General features: G+C 34.3%; 1 long non-coding RNA gene across 1 annotated transcript; it reads right to left on the bottom strand.

Moving 5' to 3' along the window:
- Positions 1–3,862: 3,862 nt before the first annotated feature.
- Positions 3,863–6,976, bottom strand: LOC122586484. The gene is made up of 3 exons (XR_006322010.1): positions 6,776–6,976; positions 4,780–4,849; positions 3,863–4,015 (listed from the first exon to the last, which is right to left on the bottom strand). It is a non-coding gene; the product is annotated as an uncharacterized LOC122586484 (long non-coding RNA).
- Between the last annotated feature and the right edge of the window lie 2,116 nt (positions 6,977–9,092).

The following is a 9,092-nucleotide window of genomic DNA, read 5'->3' on the forward strand; positions in this document are numbered from 1 at the left end:
GTGATTTTATGGTGGAAAGTGTAATTTTCCTTGGATATGTGGTGTCAAAAAAGGGTATTTCCATGGATCCTTCCAAGGTAAAAGCCATCAAATCATGGCCAGTTCCTACTACAATCACCGAAGTAAGAAGTTTTCATGGACTGGCATAGAAGATTTATCAAGAATTTCTCTACAGTTGTGGCTCCAATTACTGATTATCTGAAGAAGGGTGTGTTTGAATGGCCAAGTTCAGCCCAGTTAGCCTTTGAGTCACTGAAGGAAAAGCTCAGTTCAGCTCCAGTATTATCTTTGCCAGATTTCGATCAGTTGTTTGAGTTAGAATGTGACGCTAGTGGTGTGGTATTGGTACAGTTCTGGTACAAGCAAGGCGTCCAGTGGCGTATTTCAGTGAAAAGCTGAATGGTTTTAAACTGAAGTATAGCACTTATGATAAAGAGTTTAATGCAACTATTCGTGTTATAACTCACTGGTCTCATTATCTGAAGCCAAAACAGTTTGTCTTATTTTCTGACCATGAAGCTTTGAAGTTCATTAATGGTCAACACAAGCTGAATGCCAGACATGCAAAATGGGTGGCATTTTTGCAGTCTTATTCGTTTGTTACTAAACATAAAGTTGGAGTAGCTAATGTTGTTCCTGATGCACTTTCTAGAAGATATTCAATGTTATCAATTCTGGAAGCAAGAGTTCTTAGATTTTCTTTCATCAAAGAGTTGTATACTCCTCTTCCAGTTCCAAATCAGCCATGGGAAGATCTTAGTATGGATTTTATTGTTGCACTGTCCCGAACTCCAAGAGCAAAAGATTCAATAATGGTGGTCGTTGATCGTTTTTCGAAAATGGCTCATTTTATTCCTTGCAATACTACCAATGATGCTTCAGCAGTGGCAAGTTTATTTTAATTGTTCGACTACATGGAATTCCAAAGACAATTGTGTCAGATAGATCTGTAAAATTTTTAAATTATTTCTGGAAGACATTGTGGAGACTGATGGGTACCAGATTGATGTTCAGTACATCTCATCATCCCCAGACTGATTAACAGACCAAAGTTACAAATAGAACAATTGGTATACTGTAAAGAACACTGGTGAAGAAGACCTTAAAAGATTGGGATCTGAACCTTGCTCATGCAGAATTTGCTTTCAACGGAGCTCCTAATTATTCCACTAGTAAATCGCCCTTTGAGATTTGTTATGGTGTCAATCCAATGACTCCTATTGATTTAATTCCATTTTTGATTGAACCAAAAGCAAGTATTGAAGCTGAGAACAGAGCAAAAGAAATCAAGAAAATTCACCAGGAAGTGAAGGCCAAATTTGAGAAGACTAATGCTGAATACAAGGCAAGAGCAAACAAACATAGAAAGCAGTCCAGTTTTGCTCCAGGTGATTTAGTTTCGGTGCATCTGAGAAAAGAAAGGTTTCCATCCCGAAGAAAGAACAAGTTAATGCCCAGAGCTGAAGGACCATTCAAGATTCTGGAGAGATATAGTGATAATGCTTACAAAGTTGAGCTACCTGTAGAAATGGCAGTTTCAAGTACTTTTAATGTTGGAGATCTGATGCCTTACCTGGAAGATGAGTACCTCGAAGACTTGAGGACAAGTCCTTTTTCATAAAGGGAGAATGACGTGGAAATGACCAGATTCGGTGAACTGAACGTTACCAGTAAGCTAAGCAGATCAACTGAAGTGACCAGAATCTCTGAGGGAGAAGAAGATTATGAAATAAAGTTAAATTCTGAGTTGAAGTCCATTTCTGAACTGGCGCATAATTCGGAGCCCTTGATGCCATCTGAGCAAGCCATGCTAATTCTGCCAGCGATAGCCCATTTCAGACAAGTGTTCGCTAAACAAGCTCAACCTCCAATTGTAACACTTCTCCAGTGGCAAGAAGCTCCAGATACTACCCTCAGAAAACCATTAAAGAAAGTCTTCAATAAAGTCCAGTCCACTGAAGCTCTCCAGTGACCAGTTCCACTCTTCAGATGGATGCTCTAGATTTATGTTCCCAGTGGAGGTCCAGATTTCTGCTCTCCAGTTGCCTTAATAAAGTTTGCTTCTGACGCATGCTTATGGGAGCCGATAAAGGAAGAGTGACAGTTGTCAAAGAAGATGACAAAAAAGGAATTAGTGGCCACATTATTTCTAACGGTATTGTGGGCCCTCTTGCAAAGGAATCTCTCTAGAAGCTTATTCTATCCATTTCTCATTGGCTAATAAATTAATGGTTGTCCTTTGCACATGACAGTTTTTTGTTATTTTATTATTATTTCTATAACTCCTAGGAAATAGTTTTATCTATAAATGGAGGTTGTATTTCTCATTGTAAAGAGATGGTGTTGTTGAATGACATTACTTGAGCAATCTCTATTTCATATCCAAAATCTTCATTTACCTTTATAGATCTTTGATCATGGTGGTTTGGAGTGATCCCTTTATTTATATTTGTGGTGGTTCGTCTTTTATCAAATATAGTGGTGAGATCTTAAATCTTCGATTCCTTTATCTGTGTTTGTGGTGGCTAGACCTTTATCAAACATAGTGGTGGGTTGGAGTGTTTCCTTTATCCTTGATTCCGGTAACATGACATTCACGAATCTTGGTGGTGGATTCTTTTATTTATCCTTTTTATTTATCGTCTTGTTTTGTTGTTTATTTCATAAAATCCAGAAAATACCAAAAATATGTAATTCCATTTTCTTTAATTTCCGCTATGTTTGAGTTATTGCGTGTTTTACGCATCAAATTTGGTATCAAAGCCAGGTTCCAAAAAGATTTCTTAATCTTTTAGTCCTTGGTTATTGTTTCGTTAGTTGGGTCAGATTCGATTTGTTGGAGTTGTGGTACGTTTTGTTTAGATCTGTTATTGTTGGTATTGTTTTGTTAAAGATTAATGGCTTTTAGAAGAAATATGACATTAGAAGAAGCTCATGATGCTAAGAGGGATAGGCAGATTGAAGATCTATAAGAAACACTTGGTAGAGTTCTTAATCTATTAGAAGATGGTGGTTTAAGGTTGAATAGAGAGCGTGTTGTAGGTGAAAGAGATGATGAGTCTCAAGGTCCTAGTGAGAGATCTGATGATACCCAGATCTTCTAGTGATTCTGATGAGTCTAACCAGTCTAGAAGAAGGCATAGGAGACATAAGGTGGATGATACAAAAAATATTAAAATAGATCCCCCAGATTTTGTTGGTTCTTTAAACCTTGAAGAGTTCTTTGAATGGGTTCAGGTTATGGATAGAAAGGGTTATTGTAAGGTCCTATGGCTGTGTAGATCGTAATAAGACATGATTCGTTATGTCAAGAGTGCGGAATCCTCTTGAGATAACTAGATTGCTATTGCCTATTGCTGATTAATGAGCAATTAACCAACCTAAGGAGACACACAAGATGTTGGTTCGTGTATAAGGTCACACGAGCAACAGTTATATTCAATTCGTGATTTCGTTTATTTTTATCAATCACCTAATTTCGTAGATTAGGTTTGTATTTATACTAATAGGGTTTTGGTTCGTGTGGGCTTAGGCCTTAATCGAAGTAATTAAGCCCAAATGACAAATAACCAATCGACCTCGTGCTGACGTCAGCACGAGGGTAATCCTATGTACTTATGGCGTCAGCACGAGGATCGTCCTTTTGGTTCTTTGTTTGACTTTGTTTGACTCGTACATAACATCGAACCATCGTTTAAGTATTCTACGACACTTATAAACCTTGGTTCTATGTTCTTGTACCTGCAAAACAATATATAACATGTAACACCCCGACTACGGCGGAAACACGAGATGCTACAGAATGACATGGTACAAAAGATTAAATGAAAAACATCATAACTAAAGTTTTAAGATCGTCCCAAATAAACGATTACATAGTTCAAATTCAATTGTTTAAGACCATTACATAAATCCAAATCCGAATTAAAAGATACTTGTTTGCATTACAAGCCTTCAAACATCAAACAGTTACAACATCCAGAGGCGGTCCATTAGCAAACCTACTGCTCTAAACCTGAAAAGCATGAAGAAAAAGTGTCAACTACGAGAGTTGAGTGAGTTCATAGGTTTTTAACTAGCAACATATACATATTAATATACCATTTATGATCGAAAATAAGGGACCACCAATAAGGACCTTCAAATATCTTTACAAATTTTCTTTTCCAAAAACGTATGTTCAAATCTTAATACTCAAATCTTAATATCCAATCATTTCAACTTAAATTTCTTTTAACCACGAGGGCAAAACTTAAATAGCTTTTTGGTGAATAAATACTTTAGCCACTACTACTACCATTTTCAAGTCCAAGCTTTATAATACTTCTCATCTTTGCACAAGCTGTCAATCAAGTGCCTTACTTATACTTGGGGTCGTGTCATGAGGACGACCGATTAAACTTACGTAGCTAGAACACCCTAATGGTCGGACTGGAAGTGATGGTCGTCACGAAGGCAACCAACCTTCCACCGTTACACTCTGGATGGGTGGACGACTCCTAGTTGCGCAACTACCTAACTACAGGCCTCCCTTAGGAGTAAATAGTAGTGTACCGAAAAGAAAACGGGTTGACAGAACTCAAGTTCCTCATATAACAATTATCACTTGGAACATACGATATAACTTCATATCATAATCATACTTATCAAGAGTCATTTCATATATCAAACTTTCTTTCAAGAAACGCTTCATACATATGTATAAAATAACTTTACTTATCATGCTTTTCACCCCGAAAGTTAAACCCATAAAATAGTTTGAAAGGGGCTATGACTCACTTGATTGGAGGGTGTTAGGGGCTGATCAAGTACGTGGAATGCGCCTAGTGGTGTCGTTCCTCAAGCAAGCCTAAACCATGGTATTCAAATATACACAACGTAAGTGTGTGTTACATGAACTAGTAAACTAGATCATGAGATGTATGCTAGTAGGCTTGCCTATCTTTGGTTGTTACTTAATTATGGAATCAAGTGTATTATGATGTTCAAAATGTTTGGTTAAATTAGAATTAGTGATAAGAGTAGTTTTCGTGTTATACGTTTTTGCGCGTTTATTGGAATTTCGGTAGTTTGGCTTTGAAACGCATGATTTCTTTTGTATGCTTAGCCTTGTAAATTTTATTTGATATTGGTAATGTAAAATTATGAATCTTAAAATATATTTTCTGATTTATATTAATTTCCTTGATTTATTATTATTTAATTAATTATTTATTCCATTTATTCATTAATTAATTAAATAATTCTTTATAATTATTTTTAGGTTCTTAAATTACCTTTAAAATTCATAGATAAATATATTGTGCTTATTTACTGATTATTATGCTTTTAAACTTGTAATGTTATATTTTATATATTTATTCAAGCTTTATTATTATTTATTTAATAATAGTGATTAATTAGTGAATTTTAACTTAGTTATTTATTCTTAAATCATATGAAACTTGGTTCTTTTCTTGTAATTATTTTTCTATAGTAGGTTTGAGTTATTTTATCATTGGTTATGTGAATTTGTCCAAGTTCATGATTTATATGATTTATTATTGATTTAATTATCCTTTAAATCCCTTTTAAGTTCATTAATTCATAAAAACACTTAGAAATCATCACAAGGGTTTTTGTCCAAAAATTCCAGGCCTTTCTAGGCACCTTTTATCAATAAAAATTTATAACTATTCAACCTCTCTTGTGTCCTTATAATTTGAGGACTTTTAAATATGAAAATCGTTTACCGAAATAGTGATTTTTGCCTCATTTCTCAACCAAATTAAGTGCTTCAAAAGGGATTTTTGTTCTTATTTCATTTTTTCCAGAATATCCATCATATTTTGATGTTCTAATTCGTGATTGTGGTGGTGGTGTGCTATGTGCAATTTTGTGCTTTCGGGTGGTGATTATTTGACCCGAAAAAGTGATTTTTAAGCTTGTTATTGTCTTGAACCAACCAAGTTGAGTTTTGTAATATTAATATCAATATTTCACAGTAACTTTGTGATATTTTCTTGGTTATTTTATTTTGGTGCAAGTGGGTGCTAAAAGTGCATTTTTACAAGCTTTCGGTTTTCGATTTCAAGCCTATTTTGCCTTGTTTGGTTCCATAATCATATTTTTTGTCATTACCATAATTTTTCCAGAATATTAACCTTAATATTAACACATTTTTCACTTATGCCAAGCCTAGCTTCATCTCACAATCCAAACAACAATCCAGCTTTCTTAAATCTAGCATGCATGTAATCATCTCATCATTTTTAACAACAATCTTTATCCAACAAAAATCCATCAACATAAAAATGTATTTTTATGAAATTTTCCAGAAATATATACATAAATATTATATAAAATATGTTCATCTTTTTATATAAAAAGTTACTTTACAACTAATCAACACATATCCACCTTTTTGATGCTAACTTTCATAGATTCAACACTTTATCAATAAAATCTATATTTTTATAAATATTTCCAGAAATATTACCTTCATTATATGTATGAATATAACCATCTTTCAAAGGAAAAACCATATCAAAGCCTATTAAACACACAACCACACTTTTGGGTCTTAAACTAGTCGAATCATTGGACTTTTCTTCATAGATTCAACACGCATGAGCATGAGAAGAAAAACCATATCAACTTTGCCCTCATTAAGTGTATATTTGAAAGGAAACTTGAAGATTCATAAAGAAAACATAAAGAAAATAAAATCTTTTGATGAAACCTTTTTAATATGAACATAAACAAGATTAAGCAAGTAAAGAGATGAAGATTATACCCTTGAAGAACACTTTTTGGAGATGGAAAAAGGGCAGATTTTCGTGGCCTTTAAGCTCCAAGAATACCCTCGTTTTAACCTCAAAATGCCCCTTAATCTATAGCCTAATCCAACCCTTGCTTAGCCTAACTTAAACCTTATTATTAGCTAGTGTTTAGATGAGTTTTGTGGGTGTTCTTACCCACTTTGTGGCTGCCGAAAATGAAGAGAAAAAGGAGGGAGAAAGAAAGGTTTTTGAGAGAATATAACCTTGTGTGTGAAAAGAGTGAAAGGTGTGTGAAATGTGTGAGTTCCAAGAGTGAGAAATGAGTGTTATGTGAATTCAAAATGGGAGTGTGAGAGGGGTAAGGGGGGCCAGCCTCAAAGGGGGGAAATGAAGGGGTTTTTGGCTTTTAGTTTTTATAAAAATTGTTGTATAAGTATAAGTGTAAGTGTATGTAAATTTTGTATTTGTTTTGTAAGTGTTTAGTTAGTTAAATGCAAGTATTTGGTTGTTTTAGAAGGAATATGTATCTATGTGTATAAGTCATGTATATTTATATGTATGGATATATTTTTGTATTTTTGTTGGTTACATAGGTCATTGGTTGTAAATTTGTATTAATTTTTAAGCTTATATGCTTACTTATTAAGTATTTGACGCTTTTACGTACATAATACTTCAAATTATATTTTTAGTTGAAAATTTTATTTATCATGATCATATCTTCTTGATTTGGTTTTATCTTTGATTTGTTGGGCATTCCATAGGAATCTTGATTGGTATCTCAATTTGTGAGACTTAAGTTATTATTATCGTATCGATTAATTACCTCTAAAAAATTTTGTTCCGAGGTATTTTCATTATGTAAATCTTATAACATATCATTGGCTTTAGATTACTAATTTGGGGCATTACCTACTAGCTTCAAGTATAACTATGGCTTGCGGGAACGTAGACAACCTAACTAGCACATATATAATATTAAAAGTACGGTTGTTACATAACACATAAACACAATACAAAACATAAACAAATATAATATTGAAGTTCAAACGTAATCATTAAATACCAACAAGAGTTCTTATTTATATGATTACAAACATAGTTCCTAAAACATAAACGATAATCAAATATATGTTGCTATTGTCACTCAAATCTGCATCTACAGACTCCCCCTTGACAGTTGCAACTAGATTTCTTTAAAGTCTTTGAACTTCAAAGCTATCCATTAAACAAAAGCCTTGTGCTATTCGCATGAATTCTCTCTTGTAAACAATGAGCGGGAATGTTGTGATAGCGCCTTTCTTCAATTCTCCAAAATTCCACTGCTGAACAAGGTGTATTCAAAAGTCTTCTCTGATCACCTCTTGACAAGTTGACAACCTGCATCGGATCATACATGCGTAGCAACATTTGTTTCTTTGAATCATCAACAAACATTTGTGCTTCGCCTGACTTGATATCTATCTGCCAAAATGTCATCTTTGTCAGCATATCTGATCCCATTTGATAGCGGGAACCTTTTTAACACATTTAACCCTTCTTTGGACAAACCGAAATGTGCCATCTGGATTCTTAATCTTCTTCTTTGGTGTAGGTTTAACCAACCTATCTTCTGGCTTCAGACCTCTATCACTGAAATTCCAAATTCTTTCATCTCTGAATCTATTCCAGTAGAAATCTGCAAGTCCATTTTGTTGAAGATTAACGAACCATCTTCTTCCCAAAGTCTAACAAATCAGAATCACTGAGAGAGTGGAAATGTCTTTGACTCATTGACAAATACTGGCATCCCTCTTTTCTCTTAATAACAAATAACTTGTATTATGATCGTAGAACCAACTTTGTATCACTGAGAGATACTTGGGTGCATCCTTGTTTGAGACAAACTCCTAAAACATCGATGGCTTATACGTATCACGTATTACCGAACCAGTATGTCCTCTATAACCTGGAATCAGTCTATTAATAATAAATTCAGGATCTTGCTGCACCGGAGGTATATTAAATCTTCCAAGATCAACCTCTCGTGTAGCATCTATATTCCTGAATAGATCAAATACATTATCATGTCCTTCATCTACTATATTTGCAGATACAGCAAACCTCAAATTTGCTGCATTCCTAGGTTCATTTGGATTGTCTCTGATTGGATTAAGATTGAGATGTTCTACTTCAGCTATCGGTTTAACTTGAAAGACTTCATCTTCATTGAAGATACGATCAAATTCATAAGGTATATCAAGTCCTATCAACTTCCAGATCTCCATCATTGATACTGTCTAAGTCATCCTCAGCATCAAGATCATCCAATGCACCTATCCTTTGAAGCTT

Source organism: Erigeron canadensis, chromosome 2, assembly GCF_010389155.1.
Source record: "Erigeron canadensis isolate Cc75 chromosome 2, C_canadensis_v1, whole genome shotgun sequence".
NCBI lineage: Eukaryota > Viridiplantae > Streptophyta > Magnoliopsida > Asterales > Asteraceae > Erigeron > Erigeron canadensis.